This window comes from Parambassis ranga, chromosome 17 (genome assembly GCF_900634625.1).
Source record: "Parambassis ranga chromosome 17, fParRan2.1, whole genome shotgun sequence".
Classification (NCBI taxonomy): domain Eukaryota; kingdom Metazoa; phylum Chordata; class Actinopteri; family Ambassidae; genus Parambassis; species Parambassis ranga.
In genome coordinates, this window is record NC_041037.1 from 17,469,389 (window position 1) to 17,489,986 (window position 20,598).

Here is a 20,598-nt window from a genome sequence, read left to right on the forward strand (position 1 = left end):
CCTTTCCTTATTCCCACCCTGCACTCCTCTTCCGTCCCCTCCTCATTTCAGCCGGGCTTTGCTGTGGCCCTCGGGCCCTTCGTTACCTTATTGTTGTTGTGCAGTGGACGCTCCTTTCGACCTGGCGCCACTCTGGGATTAACGTTATCTCCATCTCTGTCACTTGCTTATCTGTTTTTTTAGACTCTTGAAATAAAGCTGGGCCAGACGTGTGATGTACTTCAGATTACCGGAGGCGGGAGGCAGGTATGGAAATCCTCCACTGATTAGATGCCCTTCCTCAGTCTGAGGGAGATGTGCGCAGACTGCTGCCAAGCATCATAGTAGATACACTGATACACTCTAAATCCTAAGTCCTGGGAAGGTGAGGAGAAGATTGTCTTTTTTTTTACTTTTTTTTTCTTAGCTGATGCCGAAAAGGGCACCAACTATTTTTAGCCATTTTTTTTTCAAAGAAAGAAAAAGGCTAAAATAACAGTTAAACCAAAACCTGACTGCCAACAGTCTTTAATCACAATGGCAGCGACTACATTAAAGCTCAAAAACATACTGCAACAGAGATAAAAGTGCAAACTTTGACAAACTTTCCCGAGCTGATGTTGAGCTTAGAACATTTTTTGACATATGTTATGATTTAAAACTCACAGATGAAAGTAGAAGAGCTGAATTTTGCTCAAACTGGTTTCTAACAGTGTGAGCGTGTGCTTAACCAGGCGGCACACTGGCTGCTATATGGAAGGACATTGCATCTTAAACCGTAGACATTTATAAGGGCACATTTCCTCATGTTCACATATATGATTTAGAGCACTTAAAAAATAAATCAAGTCAGACAGAACAGGAACGTCAGAGACGCAGAGATATGTGGACCAACTTGCTGGAAGAATTTAACTTTCTCTTTGATTCTCTGTGTGTGTTCTCCCCTCTCTCAGTAAGGTTCACATTCATAGTTGTTTTTAAGTCTCGCAGGTCACACAGTTCTCAACATTATACATTTATTTCCTCGTTATATAAAGTTTCCTGATGGTTAAAATTGGAGCAGATTTTTTTGTTTTTGTATCATCTAAATGTCAAATGAATTTATTAATATGTTGGTGACCCTAAAGAACCTTCAGAGTGAATCACAATGTGTTACAATGGTATATACACATGTATATTTAGGGCAGCAGTGGCATAGCCTGCAGTGTACTCACTGGTGTATGGCGCTCTTTGCTGGGCTGCCTTAAGCAATTTCCACATTGTGGGACTAATAAAGGTTTCAATTATTATTATCAATTATATTATTATTATATACTTTTCAAAAGTGTGGGGTCACCGGGCCAGTTCTAAAGCTTCTCTGATCAGCATGACAGTTCTGCTGTGGACTAACACACGTTTAGTATAATAGTGTTAATCACTTTATGCACTTGGTAAGAGCTTGGAGGAAAAAAAAGATGCTGATGACAGCGCATAGACTATATTGTCTTGACACGCTGTTGTGTGCCAGCTCGTGATGAGTGTCCTCGATGTCAGCTATGAGTTGTCGTGATGTGGTTATAAGCAATTTAAATAATTCATACTCATTAAATTTATGTTGAAAGATTCATTGTGTTGTAAAAAAAAAAAATGTTGGCAGCTATAGTAGCAGAATAACTTTCACTATAAAACTCCAGGGCTGATAATGATCCTGAGTATTTATACAGCAATGAAAAGAGAAAATACACAAATGAAAGACACATTAAGTAAATTAATTTTTCTGCATTCTTCTTCAATATAGTTTTGTCCTTTAACTTTTTCACCCACCCACACTCTCAAAGCTTATTGACAGTGACAGTGACACACCCGCGCTGTTCTGTCTGCATCACAGCGTTTAACGACAGACCGGCTGAGAACAACAGTGAGCCACAGTTTTACAGCGATCACTTTGAGTCCACGTAGCCAACATCCAAACAACGGGGCTGTTTACTGAAGCTTGATGTCTGGTATTATCATGTTAAAGACAGCTCAGGTACAGTGTGCTGCCTATTTACATTTAAAACACAGCTGTACTCATATTCTGTTTTCCTACGTATACTGTATATATTTACCAGCCTCTATGACAATGTCAAAGAATGTCAGAGACAGATGTACCTGCCAGATAATTTGCCCCTCTGTAACTGGTATTATTCTGTGTCATTGCAATGTTTTAGAGGCACATTGCTGATTCGAAAGATGTAGCTTAATCATTAATGAAGGAGGCTAAATATTTGCTTTATATTTAGCTTCTGTTGCTAATTTGAGTGTTTGGACAGTGAGCTGATGGTGTGTCATAACTTTGGCCTCTGGGGGAATTGTAATGGACATTTTAATGCTTAATCCAGTGAGTGGTTTTGGGACGCGAGGGCTACTTTTATAAGGCCAACAAATGAAAAAAAAAACTGCTCGGATTGGCTGTTTCTACAGCTCTGTGGGCTAAATATGTTGATAATAGATAAAGATCTAATAGGCAATCTATTAGTCACATTAGTGCAGGGGTTAATGTAGATTATGTGGATAATTGGTAGCTTTTGCTACAATGTTGTTGTTCTGGTCTTTTTGTGCTTTCACCCAGCTTACTCCACAGTAGTATTAGTGGGTATCATACCTACAATGTTCAGCATATGCATATTTCAATGCAATGTCTAGTGGGTCCTCCATTGAATTCTGCAGTGTGCATGTCATATATGTAGCGCATGCTGCAAGAAGTAAACATGATGCACATGTCAGGCTAGTTTCTCCACAGGTGTCTGGCCTGTACGTCTCTCCTCCTCCTGTAGATTGTGCAAATTTATGGTTACACGCTCCTAAACGTCTTCAGCACGATTTATGCACTTGGTTTTATGTAGCTACTGATAGCAAGTGAGAGGAGAGAAGACAAATAAGCCTGTGAGGGAAAGACAGAGAGGGTGTGTGTGTGAGAGAGAGAGAGAGAGAGAGAGAGAGGTGACAGAAGGGTTCTGTGTCTAAATTTAGGGCCAACATTCACTCATGCAAGAGTCGTGTCTCGTGCACATATCTCACGCTGACAATAGGGAAAAAGAAAAGAGCGCTTAACTACTGACTCATTCTCTTTGTCACCTGAGTTTGTTTTTTAGCTGCAGGAGGACAATATGTGGCATTGTGTATGTTTTTTTTCTGTTTGCAGCTGGCTCATCCTCTCGCTGTCCTGCCTCACCTACGGGCACACATCTGTCCATACATGGATTAAGCAGAACACAAGTGTGATTAACTGTTTTCTTATACATCTTAATAGAATTCATAAGTCTCATCCTTCTCTCTGTTATGGGCAAAATCAGGCTCCAGTCTTGGATGTTTTTTTTTTTTCTTCCCTTTGGTTTATCTGAAGTGAGAGGCCTCTTTGAGTCGACAACTGGCTTACTGCGCTCATGGGCAGGGCAGAGCAGATTAGCCAATTAAATGAGGACATGGTGGAAAAAGGGGCTCAGTTTATGCTCATGTTTAAGCCTCAGTTCTGTGGCTCTGAAGCAGCCGCTGAGGGAAAATCAAATGACCAGATTGTCGGGAATAAGACGTAACACGGCGACGAATGCAGACATGCTCGAACAAAGTCTCTGTAATGCTATAAATCGGATGAAATTTTTTTTAATAACGTTTTCCCAAATTGGCCTACAACGGTTCACAAACACCTCCCAAAGAAGAGAACAGCGGTGAAAAGTACATTAGTGGGTTTAACTGACAGCTGCTTACTACAGCTGCTTACTAGCAGACAACAGGTTCGACCTAAACAAAACGTAAAATAAAATGAGCGGTGACCACTTATAGCAAAGACAACGCACTTCCTTTTAAATATTTTATTTATATTTTATTCACCCTGAAACTTGAACTGGAACTAATCTCACTCAAAAAGTGTGAATGAGACATCACTCAAGTCTCCTTTAACATGCATATGGCCAAAGCTGTGGCATCTGAACTGTGGAACTGAGGTGGGCTGATGGTCATGTGACCAGAAAAGTTACGATCTAACTCAGCCTGTTAGTCAAAATGCAGGCGTGACCTTTAAATCAATGTAAATAAAACAAGTGTGCCCTCTGCTTAAATAGCTTTTGTACAGTTTTAAACATGATTATTTCTGTTGTAATATGTCACATTTCAACACGGGAACCTATTTATTGATTTTTTTAGATTCACCCCCAAATGGCCACTGAAGGAACTGCAGTTTGTGGCACGTCTGTGCTTTGGCTTCATTTTTTTGTGACCTTTTAACCTCGGAAAGAATCAAATCGTGAAAACATGTAAAATAAAATTTCCTTCACGGGTGCCATCCTCGGTTATCCAGTAGGTGTTGCTAGTCCTTGTGTTGAGAAGAGCCAGTTGAGGTGGGTCAGGCACCTGGTTAGGATACCTCCTGGGCATCTCCCTGTCACACTGTTGACCAAGCATGTCCAGCTGGAAGCAGGCCCTAGACCCTCAAACCTAGGGATTATATCTCTCAGCTGGCCTGGAAATGGCTCTGCATCACACTGGATGAGCTGGAGGATGTGGCCAGGGAGAGGGAAGTCAGGGATTCCCTGCTTAGGCTCCTGCCCCCTGCGACCCGAGCCTGGATAATTGATGAAAAATGGATAGATGGATAGGAAACCACGAAGTAGCTGTAGGGTTATATTTACTGAACAACCATGAGAGAAATATTTCAGTAGGCAAAATGTATTTTTCCAAATCTAACATGATAATGTAATTAATAAAACATATCGTTCACAAACAGTGTTTTCCTGTAAGCCATTCTGATCCAGCCCAGTTTGGTCAAAAGCAGCAAATATATTCTTACAGTCCAGCTATTGAGGGTCTGTAGAGGTCCCCCCACCCCCACCAATATGGAACAAACATTTGAACAAAAGGTGAAGAGCAAACTCCATAACCCCATGCTTTTGAGCACACTGATCAAAAATGCAGCACTACAATGCAGCCGAAATTGAGTTTGAAGCATGATTATTCATTAGTCGTGAGTATTTACAAACAGGCAGGATTTTTGAATCACAATAAGTGGAAAATGAATGATTTTAATACCAACTTTCCACAGGAAGAGAACAGGGAAAAAAAGAAGTAATAATAGGGGAGATAATTACAGCCGTCTTTTGTCGACGGCGCACAGGATAAAGCAGCATTGTTGTGGCAAAGATCCTTAACTAGCCGCGTGTCTGCGTCAGACTTGCTTTAAAGGTCAGGCCATTGTGTGAAATTAGCAAAGACAGAAAGGTCATTGAGATTGTTCATGGCTAATAGATAAGACCCCCGGCCTTAATGGGTTCATGTTTTCCCTTTTTATCAGGGGAGGATAATGCACGAGAGCTGGCCCCTTTTGTTTCCATGAACTTATACACACACACACACACACACGGACAGAGACACAGAAAAACAATCACACACAGAAAAAAAAATGGGGTGATGAGGTTTAAGTCTGAGGCTGAGCAAGTTAATGAATAAGATAAGAAATATAAAGTATTGTACGATGGTTTGCGCCTCAGCTTTTACCGCTAAGGGTGTGTCTGTATTTGTGTGTCTCAGGGCTGGAAAAAGATAAGGGCAGTGCTCTCAGGAAGACCTGCTAAGTCCTGAAGCAGCCAGCCTGCATTACCCACTAATAAATCAAGTCTATTGTGACCTCGCAAAGAAACACAAAGGCGGATTCATTTTGAACCCCTGCACTGAAAATGAAGTAGGATTGCTACAAGGGGGAAATAATCCCAGATTAGTGCTTGTTTTGTTAAAACTTAAAAAAGTACAACTCTGTTCTTTTGCATTTCAGACTCTCAAGACTAATGGGAAGTATATGTATATAAATATATACACTACTGCTTGAAAGTGTGGGGTCACCATCTATTTTATGTGTTCCATTTGCATCTAGAAGGCTAACCCTAACCAAAAATCCAATGTTTTCACATTTTAAAGAGTGTAGCTGTATAATGTCAAGCTAATTTTACACAGATAAATTAGTTTTTATAACAACAATATTGGGAAAAAAAGACAAATGTGGAAACATTCAGCCAGGTTAGATCAGTAGGAAGAAAAAAAAACAAAAAACCCCCCAAAAATATCAACTAAAATTACATTTTTATCTGTCACATATGACACATATTCTACGGTTATCCTCTCTTTTGAATATACAGCTTTTACAAGTCTATGCCGAACACACAGGACACAAATGACAGAAATATTTACGCCATTAAGTAATATGACTTTACCAGTGCAACAAAACAGAAAGTATTACATGGGTCCCACCGAGACACTGCACAGCTATTCCAAAGTAATGGGCTACAACTTTATCACCTCCTTAGCTTTTTTTGAGCCGGTAATTGAGAGGAAAAGGCTGTGATGCTGTTTAGAAAATGGACCTGTGACAGTTGTCACAGCGGTATCTGAATCAGAGTTTGGCTGTAAGCAGCTTTTGAAAGGGAGAAACAATATTTTATAGAGAGAAAATGACTTGCACCTGCTGTTATGATATTAGACAAATAGCCTGCACACAATAGCGAAGCAAACCCGAGTTACACGTGCAGTGTTTTGGAGTCGAAATGTTCATGTACGTCAACTATGATCAGAAGACGATTCGTTTTCATGCAGATTTAAGTAGGAGTTCCTCAGCTGACTGCAATATATGCAGCATGAGAATCAATAAAAATAAGACTTGGTAAGGCAGAGTTAGTCAGCAGATTAATAGAATTTTCCAGCTTGGGTGTAATTGGAGAATTTGTACCAGTTTCTGTTTAATCCTTTCATCAGAGAGCCTGCATGTAGTGATGACGTCAGCTAAAGACGAATCCTGGAGCTGCTCCACAGACGGTGAATAACACTACAACTCCTGGGAGACGATGACAGCAGTCTGCACACTGATTTAACCCTTTCCGACTCACAGTGGGAAGCCCTACATTCAGATACTACTCATTTGCATTCACATTCTCCAACAAAGTGTCTCCAAACAGTCTCATGTGCTTGATTTAGGTGATGGCTCATTGTCAGCGATGTCCCAGCATCACTGTCTCCTTAACAGGAAGTTGCGCAGCAGCTGAGCAGCACCTCGGGGTGCCTTCACCCTCTGCCTTTAACAGCCGTCTCACAGCAGGATGTCTCCAGAATCTTCCTGGAAAATAAAAGCAAAGTACTTGGTCCATAGGGGATTATATAATGTCTGGGTAAAACAGAGATCAGTGGCACTTTTGATTTTAAAGTGCATGCTATACAAGCAACTGGACTGGATTACGGATGAACATAAAACATAGATAATATGTGGGTTTTAGTTTGCTTTTAATTATCAATAACCATTGCTCCTAAGTTACAGTAGTAGATTTTAAAGCTGCTACAACTTCTAGATCAGTCAGTATGTTCACATTATCTATTGAATACACGACAAGATCGTCAAGACACTAACTATTATACCCTTTATTTGGAGCACCTATAAATTTGTACTGTTATTCCTTGTTGCACAGGATGAATTAAACTAGGAACATCAGCTTTTACTTTGTGTTGAATGTTCGCCTTAAGCAGTCTTAATCTGTGTTTTTTATAATTACACAGAACACTGAAGTCTGCAGCTCGCTTTAGCTTTACAACGCTCCATAATGTGTTAAGGCCTATTTACTGTTTGGGAGCTCTCTCTCTCTCGTAGCAAAGGTCTAAAAATACACTGCACACTACCTGCTCGAGACAAAGAAACACCTACACAACAGCCAAATTTGACATCTGAAGAACCGTTTCCCCCTCAGGAGACTAAAAACAGAGCTAAAAAAGCAGAAAATATTGGATTTACATTTGCTAGGTGGTCCGAAACCTGACTCCCAATGCCTTCTAATGTTGCTGCATAAATGCTTGATGCGTAAATATGAACAGATCCTTAAAAAGTTTGCCATATCGGTTACACAATGTATCTGCTGACACCTTAAACTCAGGGAGATCTCAGTGGATTGATGATGGCATGATGCTTTACACTGCCATTTTAAAATAGTTTGGCTGGTATTAAACTGGGACTGGCTTTCAGAACATGGCCTTTAATGGCACATTTCTCATGCAAAGGGCTCAGGAGAGAAGTGGCAGCTCCCCGTTGGTAAACATATGTAAACACACACCTATCTGTCGTTTATCAGGCAGCAGCACTTTCTGCATATACACATCAGCGACCTGGAAGCTGCTCTTCAGCTCTTTTAGCTTCTTTAATTAAACCGGCCATCGCTTCTCCAATTCGCCCCCATTAAGGAAGAAGCTGTAAATCTAGCCAGCAGCTCAGACTAACAGCAATTTGCTCCCACAGTGATACAACTGGCTTATATTGGCCTTGCAGACTAATCAGCCTCCATGAATAAATCAGAGGGTAGGGAGGGGGGGTGCAGTGTTAGTGATGTGTAAGCATGTACCTTAGTGTACATGTCAGGATGTGTGCCGCATGCTATATACTGAGATAACCATACTATAGTGAGTTGATGGAGGCAGCCCAAGGTTGAGCAGATGGAGAAAACAGACAGTGTGGAGAGAAAGTGTCAAACATAGAAGAACGTATTGTTCTGCTCATAGTTTCGTTTTTTTTTTGTTGTTTTTTTCCCGCAGTCCTTTTGTTTAGTGTCTGTCAGAATTGGCTGGGAGCAAACTGTGCCATGTGTATATCACAAGACGGCCTGTTTACCAAAGACAGGCCAGAATGGATGAGAATCTGCTCCAGGAAAGGGAGACAAACACCCATGAGTTAACCTACTGTTCTCAACATGCACTATGCTACTGTGCTAATCTGCTGTGCTTGGAAGCTCAGTATCTCCACGGCTAATACCATTTAAGCTGGTTTTTTTTCTTCCGAAGAAAGAAAGCAGATCATTTTTTGTGTTTGTGTGTATGTATATTCAACTCAAAACAAAGTGCTTAAAACCTGCATACAATGTATAAGCATTCACACAACAATGAATAACAGCAACGGCACGCCTCATCCCTCCATAGATAGCTGCCAACATAAAAGCCAATTATTATGATTAAAATATGAATTATATTTAGTCATATGGTGTCACTGAAGTATGTGCACTTAAATACAATATTACCATTTGCAATGCGTCATTGTGGGCGGGGCAAATGATGACAAGTTCACGAAGGACTAAAAACCAACAGCAGTGCGTGTCACTCAACATGCCCCGCCCTTCATGATGCGTACATTTATGACTTAATATACTGTATAATACTTCACTTTTTGTAAAGTTATCAAAAAGGTGAAAGTAACTAGGCCTGTTTTTTTGCTGCTTTTGGAGCAGCCCTCAAGTGGCCACTGAAGGAACTGCAGCTTTTCCTCTGCAGTCTGCCTAAAATCTGGAAACGTGTTAGCATTTTATCTCTTCTGTCCCAGTGTCAATGTAGTTTTCTTAATGTAGTCTCAGTTAGATGTCTAAAATAACATGTAGACATGAGACTGTCATAATTTAATTGATTATGTGACTCCAAAAAAAAGAAGTTGCCTTCAGCTTTTTCCCACTGAGGGAAACCATGTGATGCTGAGTGGGTTGAGCTACAAAAATACATCATCCCTGCAGCACTATAAATGACTGTGTCAAGCAAACAAGCTGATTTGTCATTTGTGGAATTATCCAGTCATTTTCTGGTGTGTGTGTGTGTGACTATATGTAGATGCATGTATGTATAATCATAAAATAGCATGATAGATTGTTTTTTCACTCTATAAAATACTACATACTGTATTTTATTATAGTTTATAAATGAGCTTTATGATGTAGGTTGCCAATGAAAAACGGGAAACAACTAATAATAACAAAATGAGACCACTTTTTCTGTCCTGTCAGCAACACAGGGAACACGGCGTGGTATGTTGTAAATGTTGCTGCATATCAATTGTTGTCACACACACACAAACAATGGCATGGCTATGAGCTATTTTTACTGTGTAACATTGTGACTGTAGGGCCTTATCAGGCTTTATAAAGTAAAGTCATTCATCATGGTTCTTTTTGTGCTGTTCCCGGGCAAAAAGCAGAAAGGTGTGGCCGATGTCATTGCGGCCATCTATCACCCTTCTCATCATGCTTCGTGACAGCTGCCATCTATCATGCTATGCATGCTGCTGCTCTGAGACTCCAAACATTCAGAGGTGTCGTGGTTTATGTATGCTCTGTCTGTCAGGTAGATAACATATACATATATGTATATTTATGTGTGTGTGTACAGCGTGGAGATGTATTCATGAGGACTTGCGTGCATGTAGGGATAAATCTGCACGCATATGTGCCTTTAATATGAGACAGAAAGAGATAACACCTGGAGGCTAAATGTAAAAAGCACCTTTCAGAAGTGCATTTAAGATAACGGGGAGGGATGAGACAGCTTTATAATGCACCTACACACTTCCACTCTCCTTTAAATCTGCACCTGTGCGTATTCTGCATATCGCGGCATTATTTGTGGCAAAGACACAGTGTCTGAAACCTTGTGAGCCGAGATGAGAAAGGAGATAGTGTTGATATCTTTGAAAAGAAAAAAAAACATTGTGTAGCTACAGTATAGCCCACTGCTCACTTTTCTTATAATATATTTTGATGGAACAATACAGACTCTGGCTGCTTTTAAGGCGATTTATTGCTTTAAAAAAAGCCAGTGCAATAAATGCAGCTTAGATTACTGCATTAAACAAATGTAAGACTGGTAATAAACTAAATCAGATGGCATTGCAGCCTGGTCAGCCATACTTAGACCCCATATAGTTCCACTTGATACAAACATCATTGTGCCAATCATAACCGTTCATTTAAAATGGGGGTGGGCTTTCCCCACACCATGTTTGGAAATCCGGCTCTAATCCACAGAGACCAGACTGACTCTTTGTATAGATTAGAAGAAGAATGAGGATGGCTTCCCATGCTAATGGGATTAGCTATCACTAAAACACTGTGGAAGGTGAATCTATGTATACTTTGTATACAAATTAAGTGTTACATTTTTTTAATAGTAAAGGGATGCTGAGGGATTAATTCATTTTAATCATGAATTGCATTATCATTGGTCACATTTAATGGGTTAGGCTGTGGTGTCTGCCATGTATGTAATGGGATGGATTAGATGTATTTCAGATGGCTCAACTCTCATTAACAGAATAAATTATAACTTTTAATCCTTAAAATATATGTTCAGTATATTTACTTGATGCTTGGAAATGCAGGAAGAGGTAGATATTTTTACCTTCTGTTGACTTCTGGCTGTCTTTATTCATCAGCCCCATGTAATCCTGGGCATCCATGGAGAACATGATAACATCTGTTGTTACTGGGGTAGGTGGAAATCAACCAAATGTGCCGTTCATGTGTGAGGTAGTGTTGGTAATTCAAACACAAGACCTTTAGGCTACTTGTAAAATAAAAAAATCTGACAACTTCCATCAATTTCCACTGATAAAAAAAGCCCTCTTACACTTACACACACTATGATGGTACTATATTAGTACTGCAGTATATTTCTCTTCATAGTGTGAAGAGAACACAGTGTGGAGGGCCCAAACTCTTGCTTTACTGCATAGTGGCACTGGCATGAGGGATGATAGATAAATCCAAACCTTTTCCTCCTCATTCAAATCAATATGGCTACTGTTACAGAAGCAAACTTCTGTTCCTTCCCTATACAATTCTGCACAACTCTATATACACCCGTGTCGATGAATGATTTCAAAATAGCACCAACCTGATCGATACCTTAAATTGGCATCCTGAGAGTGAGTGTTCTGAGGATATATTGTGCTCATGTTTCTTGTGTTGTGTATTCTCCCTCTTGGGGTGTTTTGTTATTGAGTTTTGTCTTGTGTGTGCCGGCAAGAGGCACTATAAGAAACTCTATCTGTGCTGTACAGTTCAATGAGATTTACGTTGAATTTCAGCTCATGGAAAGGGTTTTTAAAGGACAGTGGTTTCTGCCACATGTTGGACTAGTGTAACGCTGTTTGTAATTTTGCATTTTTATTGATGGCATAAAAAAAGAAGAGTATTGTTCCTGTGTAAAAAAACAAAACAAAAAAAAAACTCTTGCAATGAATTGGTCTAACCTGGCATCTCATAACTCCAAACAAGCGGGCTCAGTGTCAGAATGGCGTTGCCTGAAGCAAAAAGAAATCCAAAGAGCTCGAGAGTTAGCTGTCGCAGAGGACATTTGGGGAAGGATAGGCTGCAGTGGCAGCTGCTGCTGCTGCTGCTGTAATGTAGGACGGATGGATAACAGGGGACCTATCAACCCCCACAGTTTTGAGCAGCACCCTGAGTACATGTGACGGCTTGAACAAACACTCTGCGGATCAGCTATCATGTGTTTATTTCACCCTGACAATCCAGCTCTGCTACTACACCTCCTCGCTGGAGCTCACGCACTGCAAAAATGATAATGCAGCCTTGCGTATCATAAAGTCGGGAAATGTTTGGACCTGATTGGATTAGAGCTAATAAAGATATACCAAACATTTGTACCTCATATCTCCCACTACCGTAACACAGTAATAATAAAAGGAAATGACAGTGGAGACACGCTTGGCTTTACACTGGGGCAAATTATCAGTGATTCTGACACAAAGTGCAAATTTAATGCAACACTGTAAGATGAGATCGTGTTGACACAAACTGGATAAATTGAGCTGGGTCCCAGTGCAACAATTTTGGTGCAGTAGAAGTAGAAATAGTAGGAGCATCATTTCTAGCACTCTTTTTAAAAAATGTAATCTATATCAGTCGGATTATCTGTCACTGCAGATAAACAAAATCTGTAAGATCGTCAGGAACTTTAGCGTTTACAATTTTGCGCAACTATTGGCGTGATTGCTTTGAGTGACAGGTGTGGTGAGCCTGCTTCTACGACCTGCCTACTCACCTTAGGTCCACTCCCACGCCACCTCTTTGCCTGTGTTTTAACACTGTTACCTATATGGAAACAGGGCTCCTGCAGGGACTTAAAACCACTATTTAGAAGTTTACTGTTAGCGGAAGTTAGTCCTCCTTGACTGAACTTTCACTTAGCATATTGGAATTGACAGAATCAAGTCAAAATTATCTGTGAAGGCCAATTCAGCATACAATGTCTCATCAGAGCGCGGAGCGCTGAAATCAGAGGGATAGTCACATTGTGTTATTCTGAAACGATCGCTGCTCTTGTTCAGTCTAAATTGCAAGTCATGAGCTATTTCTGGCATAGCTTCGTCAGCAGTCCTGTGCTGAGAACGTTCCCTGATGAGCCAGGTTATACTGCTGATGCCCATCTCCACTGGAAATGACTATACAGTGTAATAATTCTCCTGCTTTGCTAAGGGCCACCTGAAATATTCAACATCCCTTTGTCAGAAAAACTATTTCCTATCAGCTTACAAAGCACGGAAATATATATGGGAAAAGTATTTATGAAATGGAGGAGTGGTCAGTTATAGAACGTGTCCAATATGGTGGAAAGAAATTTGCAAATGTGCATTAAAGGCTTCTGCTGTGGTGGGTGACTCCCTGTGTAACCATGTAAAATGAATGACTATTGGGATAATTATGGAGCAAATGGCAGCATTCAAAACACATGCTGTAGAGTGTATTTAGAAAATCAAATATTTTTTTTTTCTCCTTGGTACCCACTTTTTGACAGGTAGTTTGCAGTGTGAGGATCTTGCCTCAATTCTTCTGTGTATCCAGGCTGTCTGGGTGTCTTCTGACTGGATGTTGAGATCAGGGCTCTGTGGGAGCCAGAACTTACCAACAGTTGCAGGACGTCTGGCGGGATATATTTATTTATTTATCCCTGTTCTCTGCAGGTTTAGAGTTCTCATCAATAACATCTATAGCCTTCTGTTTACTTTGTATATGCACAAAGACCGAGAAACAGCGGCTGTCGCGTTCTCAGCAGCTGGCGTGGCGACAAAGTCACAGCAAGTGATCCGACAATCGGGTAGTCCTCATCCGCTGCTCTGTGTGACGTTCCCCCTTTCTATTTTTGTTTGTGAGGACACCTGTCACACAAATAAAAAACTTTTGCAATATCCTGGGTTTTTAAATTAGTTTTCTTGGTTTGGATGTTTTTTTCTATGTAGAGCTTGTCCATCAAAGCTTAACGCCTACGGCCAGACGGCCCAGATGTTATTAAGTTTCCCCACAATGTGTGCTTCTTTGAAATCTGCCTCTACCAGCTTAATAATTATGATATATTACAGAGAAGCATTTTAGTACCCCCAAGTCATTTGAGATCATTTTCACATTAAAACAGATAATCAAGCATGAAGCACTATTTAACTACATACATAGCATTTTTTTTTTTTTTTTTTTGTCAGATTGTTGTTTTAAATTGACTGTGGCTTATTTTCGAGTCCTCCCTCAGTGTTGGCCTTGGAAATGGAGTCAGAGAATGTGTGTGTGTGTGACTGCCACACATGCCAGAGAAAATGAAGAATTCTTGGCTTGTCCTCTGAAACTTTATTGGCTAACTTTTTTTTGGCAAAAAAAAAAAGATGTACCATCTTTGACGTACAATTAAAAAAAAAAGACCAATATGTAAAAACGGCAGATTTTAATAGTATTTATATAACTTGAAAAGTCTTCAAAAATGTTTTTGTACAAATAGCTTGTATAAAAACATAAAACATTACATTTACACATGGATGTTCTACAGTAACACCAGTCGTGGGCATTTTTTTACTCATGTAGTTTCTTTGGCTGAGAACATAAACAACATAAAGTGCTGTTTCAAAGTCACACATTAGACTACAAGAGGGCACTAAGACCAAATCTAAAGGCAATATAAAGAACCTTTATGCACTTTTACAACGCTGTCTGTGTAGTGTGCTCGGTATAGCTCGTCTTATCTGTCAAAAACATTACTCTCACAAACTGTATAATGTAATAGAGGAGACAGCCTTTGCCTTTTAGCCATACTAAAATGGATAGCCCTTTTAACCCTTCGAAGGTTCACACGGGACCTTCAGGCTGCACGTCAACATATAACACCCGAGTTGGCAGTTGATTTTTGAACTGCCTATATAACTCTTAATTCTAAACACGCATATTCCTGTCGGAAAGGTGTGAAGGTTAAGAAGAGTTTTTAGTGAACTAGTCATTACATTAAGCTGCATAAAGACTCGAGCCGCACACTTTGCGTTCAGCCCATTTAAACATGTAGGCGGCATATTAAACATCCTCGGCAGAGCTTTTCCACTTCTTCTTACTATTTTTTTTTTCATGGCGATATATAGAGGCAGGCAAATGAAGCCAGAAGGGCTGAATAGAAGCCTGAAAATGATGTTGCTTTTTCATTGCTGTGAAGCTAAAAGAAGATTCAGAAAATGCCTGTGGATATAGATTTAGAGGACGAGAGAGAGGAAAGCGAGTTATGCGAGAATTAGAGAGAGATGGCCAGAGCCAGACAGAATGGAGAGATGAGAGAAGAGGAAAGGGGGGAGGAGGGAAAGAAGGAATACAAGGAGAATATAAGAGAGAGCGAGGCAGCTGACGGATACAGAAAAGACGGTACCCTGTCGCTGCCGCTGCCTCCATTATCTTCTGATGCATTTTTTATAAACTTTTGGAATTTAGGAAATTAATTTCAAACTTCTTCCCCATGGGGGCACGCTAAACGGCGCCTTGGCCACTGAAGAAGGAGTGAGACGATTCCTCTTCCCTAACATCCATGTCTAAGTACGAGGAAGGCAATCACACTATCCGTACAGAGCCCGAGAGTAACTGCTTTCATTAAAGGACAGTTCAGTAATAACTGTGGCCATTAATGCTCACTTAGTCTACCTTTATATTTGTAAAGGACAGGTTTCAGATTAGTCTTAAGCACAAGTCTGTTAAAGAGTTATTTATTTTTACCCTCCTGCTGCATGCTCCAGCATGCTTCATCACCTCCCTGCAGTGTGGTTGTTTATGTGTACTGTGGGAGGTAATAACATCTTAGCTGCATCCTGCCCCTTTTACAGTCCGATCATTTAAAAAAAATGCCTTAATTGGATTGCTAATATTATCAAATTGATAATAGTCTGCAGTTCTTTAGCTCATACTTGCATCCCTGCTTTTACCAGCTTGTCATTACGTTTGTATACCCTGTATTAGACAGATGTATAAGTGTCTAAACACAAGATCATTAACAGCTAACTAATTTCCAGGGATTTTTGTTTCATCTCACAGCTGTGGGATTGAGATATGTTCATCTACTTCTTACACTGAAACTGATCTTCAGGCAGCTTTACAGTCATTTCACACAACCGTCTGTCGATTTACTCGAATACCAGTTGACTTAAGAGCTCCGGCTACAGTAGGCTGTCTGTATATGTAGCCTGCTGCTTTTTTGGCAAGGACCAGCAAATTAAGCTCCTTTTCTTTTTTAAAAAAAAATTGCTTTCACTCTACCAGCTTTGCCTTTATCTCAGTCATCTCTCTCTCCCTCTCTCTCTCTCTCTGTGACCGTGGCTTTCTCTGTGGGCATCACTGATGCTCATTGAGCGTCAAGAACAGAGAGGTGTTTGTTTCTGGTTAGCTGTTGGCTGCATCCTCCTGGGGGACTCGGCTGTTTTGTAGCGATGCAGGACACATGATTGGAGTTGGCATGGCAGCGTTGCCAGGGGCACTGAGCCTCCAGCATCACAGCCTCCCTCCTACACTCAGAGAAGTGATGGTAGTCAAAAAGGACCAATGTTTTCACCCTGAAGTCCCCTGGGCTATAATTTAAATTATCACTTCCTCTCAGGTCTGCCCGGCATGTGATTTTGCCTCTTTATATTCACTGTAAACACCGTTTAAGGCATGTAGGTTTTTAAGTTCATAAAGGTGACTCAATATTTTTAAAGCGACTGACCTTTCCTCATAGCTTCTGTCCTCTCTTTATTGCCACCTTTTTCCCCCCCTCTCCTGTACCCAGAGGGCCAGGAGTTGGCATGACAGTGCTGCTGTGCACCCGCTGTGCTCCATGGTTCAGCACCCAACCCACCTGCTCATTATTATTTAACACTACAGGTTGACAAAGCTGGAAATAGTGCTTGCTTGAAGCCCTAGAAAACAACTAAAATGCATTTGTGCTTGTAGGGATTCCAACATAAGTTACAATGCTTTATGTAACATTGATAAACAATGGGAACTATTTCTTTGTGCTTCTCCACATCCAGCCAGGTGGAAGTACCAAAAATGAATTCTTTCTCAGGAGAGACCTTGTCAGGAGAACACAACATGCAGTGACAACAATGACTGCAATACAGACACAGAGATGGCCACTGTGTGTCGTAGCTGTGTGTATAATGCGAAAACAAGTCAGAAAGACAAAACAGTTGGGCAGGTGCATTCATGTCTTTGTGAAAAAGATTTTCATTCTCTGCAATTAACACTGGCCTTTATTGGTGTACATTTAAAGGAAAGTGATGATGTAAAGCTCTAAGTAGGCTATAAGATCATCTGCATATTGCTTTACTTTTGTAACAATCCTTGGATTCAAAAAGAAGCTAGTAGGCCTAGAGTTATGTATGAACCTGAAAAACCAGAAAAAAACCAAGTGTAAGTTTTTATTAAAGGGTGCAAAAATAAACTTAACAAACTACATTGACACTGAAGATTAAAATAGACATCAAGGGAATTTAGAACAAAGCAGATACCTGATGTCAGATAAGGGGAGTCAAACCTCTTTGTTTGGGTAGAAGGTCCATGTTAGCAAGAGATCTCCTGATGTGTGGGAATGAGTACATGTAATTGGGCAACACTGATTTCCACCTGTTTAGCAATCTAATAAGCCCATTTAACCCTGAGCCTGACCCTGAAGTGAGTTCAGAGGTAACTGTGGTTGGTCTTTGTTTTCATTGCTTTCTCCCCAATGATATCTAAAACTAAAAAAGCCCATTTAGTAGATGTTCTATATCTTTCAGATCCATCGCAGTGTCTTCTCAGACAATTGGATGGTCAGGCTCCAATTTTCATTTTTTTTCCCTTATTAGCAAATGGGCATAGTTCCCTATTTTGGCTAGAAATTATTCTTTAATGTGTTCTTAAAAAGGTAAACAGGAAACTTACAGGAATAATTAAGAAAGTGGGGAAAAAAGGGAATTCACACAATCATGACCTTTCTACACTCTATATATCACAGTTTTTCAGATATTATATATTATATATTTGAATTTAAACTGTTTTCTGTAGATATAACCTGTGGCCATCCTAAGTGACTGTCAAAGCACTTTTTCCCCCCGTATCCCAATTCAAATCTCCGACATTGCCTTTCGCTCCCATTAAGCAGTTTGTCAGTGCAATGGCATTGATAAATTATCTTGAGAGAAAGTGTATGAGCTCTGAAATAAAAGATGAAATAACAATGAATGCTGCCCTTGAGGTTCCTTCTTCTCCACTATTCTAATCCCTCTTACTTTGAACTCAACTCTTTGGAGGTCAAGTGCCGCGCAATTCTCAACAAATCATTTTCCTGGAGGTCATGATCAAACTAATGTAATCAATTCAAAAACGCATGGTTCTACAACTGATGTGTTTTATCTCCTTCTGTATGTAAGTTTCAACAATTTAACAAACCTCTAACCATCCTTGCACACCTGCGCTTTCTCTCCCTTTAGGGGCAAAGTGCCAGCAAAGATCTCTCTCTCTATTGATCGCTCTACCTTAAGACATTTTAAAGGTTTCTCCAGCCACTTCCAGAGGGTTTGGGAGTGAAGTAAAAGGGGAGGAAGAAGGTGGTGTACTGTCAGAATCCACCTCTCTCCACTTTGCTTTCAGCAGTGACGTTCAAAAGAGTAAAAGGGACAAAGAAAATAGTGAGGCAAAAATAGTGAAGGATGGGGCCTTGATACAAAGTAAATCTCTCCAAAAATGAATCACAATTAAACATAAAAGGTTTCAGGGCATATGGAGTGGTTATGTAAAGAGTTTGTTCTGGTCCTTTGTATTTGTCGTGGCTCCTTGAAGCAGCAATGCAGTTTGCTGGGAGACAGTGATACACAAATACAGCTTTTACATTTACTGAAGCCTCTGACAGGAGAAGAAGGTTGTCAAAGTCAAACAATGATGGACGAAAAAGCTGCGCCGTTCTTTCTTCTCCATTTTTCAGAGTTTGTTTGTTCAGTGAATTGAAAGTTTGTTTTTAACCCCCGCTATCATGGGAGAATCTTTTCCTTTCTGTGGAACAGGAGATACAATGGAGTTTTGATGTCCGGTTTTGTAAGGCGGTTTTCGTGCAGGAACCTCTTACGCAAGACAGTTTCTCAAGCGGCATGTACAAGTTATTTAAAAGAACTTGATTTATTGTCCATTTTTTTGTTCATGTAATTTTCTCTTAAGGCATCACCATGTGTGCAAACCCAGTGTCACCCATCTACATGTCAATCATTCTTTTTCATGTCCGAAGCTTTCTGTTCCTATTTTCATCACAAATGGCTCTGGGGTTGACAGCGGTAGACATTTTCTTTTTTTGTTTGTTTGAAGTTCACTTTTTAAAACAAGTCATACAGTCAGTTATTAATGAAAACATATAATTCTCTTGAACACCTGGACAATGTAATATAAGGCCAATATTTGTTGTGGACTTATGGTTATGATTGTGGGTGCTTTAACTCAAGCCATGAGTGTACCAAACCCTGTTTGTAACATTTAAACCTGACCCCATCTTGAAGTGAAAATGGGAGTTACGTTCTTGGTGTTAATGAAGCTATAAACTAACAGTGTCCTGGGGACAGGAACCCAAGACTGTTGGGTAAAAGTCTGTCACAATGCCAGTACCAGTACTACCTACACCTCTGACCTCCTTGGGTAAACTTTTACCTTCATTGAAATCATACTAACATGATGTCAGGCCATATGCTCCATTCTGGCTATCCAATGTAAAGTTGATTCATGAGGATATGGTATACACCACTTTAGGCGTGATTGATATATATTCCTATTTATCATGTTTATTGCGTTTAAGCACTGGATACACTGTGGTGTTGTGTAGAGGAGCGACGCTGGTTTTCAGTCTTGGTTTCCTTCTTGGATGGTGTTTTTGTGAACAAAGCTGACAAAAAATGGAGCAGACCAATTAACCTTACATAGCAATCTTAGTGACATCAATTGAACCTCTTGAATATGCCCTTTATTTGCATTCATCAAATGAACCAATTTAAAGTGGTTTGAATATAAATCTCTCACATGAGCGAGCCTTTGCCGTCTTTTGGTTTTGTAAAGTCAGAGAAAATACATTTTGTTGTCCATTAAACCGACTGACCTGATTTTACTTAGTCGTGCCCCCCCCCTTTTAACAGTGCATCCATTTTTATGTGTGAGGCCATCTCCAAGCTCAGGGTGTCCCAATCTATTTTCTCATCTCATCTCTGCTCAGTTCAGCTCGGTGTTATTAGAGTGGAATGAAAGCCCGTGCACACAGCCACTTTACAATGATATCACTTGGAGAAAATGATTCCTCAAATGGCTTCAGCAATTCTAAAGAGCCTGGGGAGAAATTCTAGTGTTAGCATAGTGGGAAATAAGTACTTAGAACACCCCCACCCCCATGAAGCTGCTTAAAGCAGAGAGTAGTTTAGGTGATCAATTGTTTGCCTTCTGCTTGTCTGCAGTGCAGAAAAACAAGCTTGTCACTGATTTCAGATAAGGCCCTATGAACAGCAATGCAATTTTTTTTTGTTTGGTG

At 40.2% G+C, this 20,598-nt stretch overlaps 1 protein-coding gene across 2 annotated transcripts in view; it reads left to right on the top strand.

Moving 5' to 3' along the window:
- Window positions 1-20,598, top strand: part of brinp2 (bone morphogenetic protein/retinoic acid inducible neural-specific 2) — a 186,222-nt gene that overhangs the window by 49,011 nt on the left and 116,613 nt on the right. Inside the window, exon 3 of one of the 2 annotated variants that reach the window (XM_028427310.1) lies at window positions 184-246. The exons of the other annotated variant lie outside the window; for it this stretch is intronic. The gene's annotated coding sequence lies outside the window, so the exon portion shown is untranslated. The remainder of the gene's footprint in view (window positions 1-183; window positions 247-20,598) is intronic. 2 annotated transcript variants of the gene reach the window in all.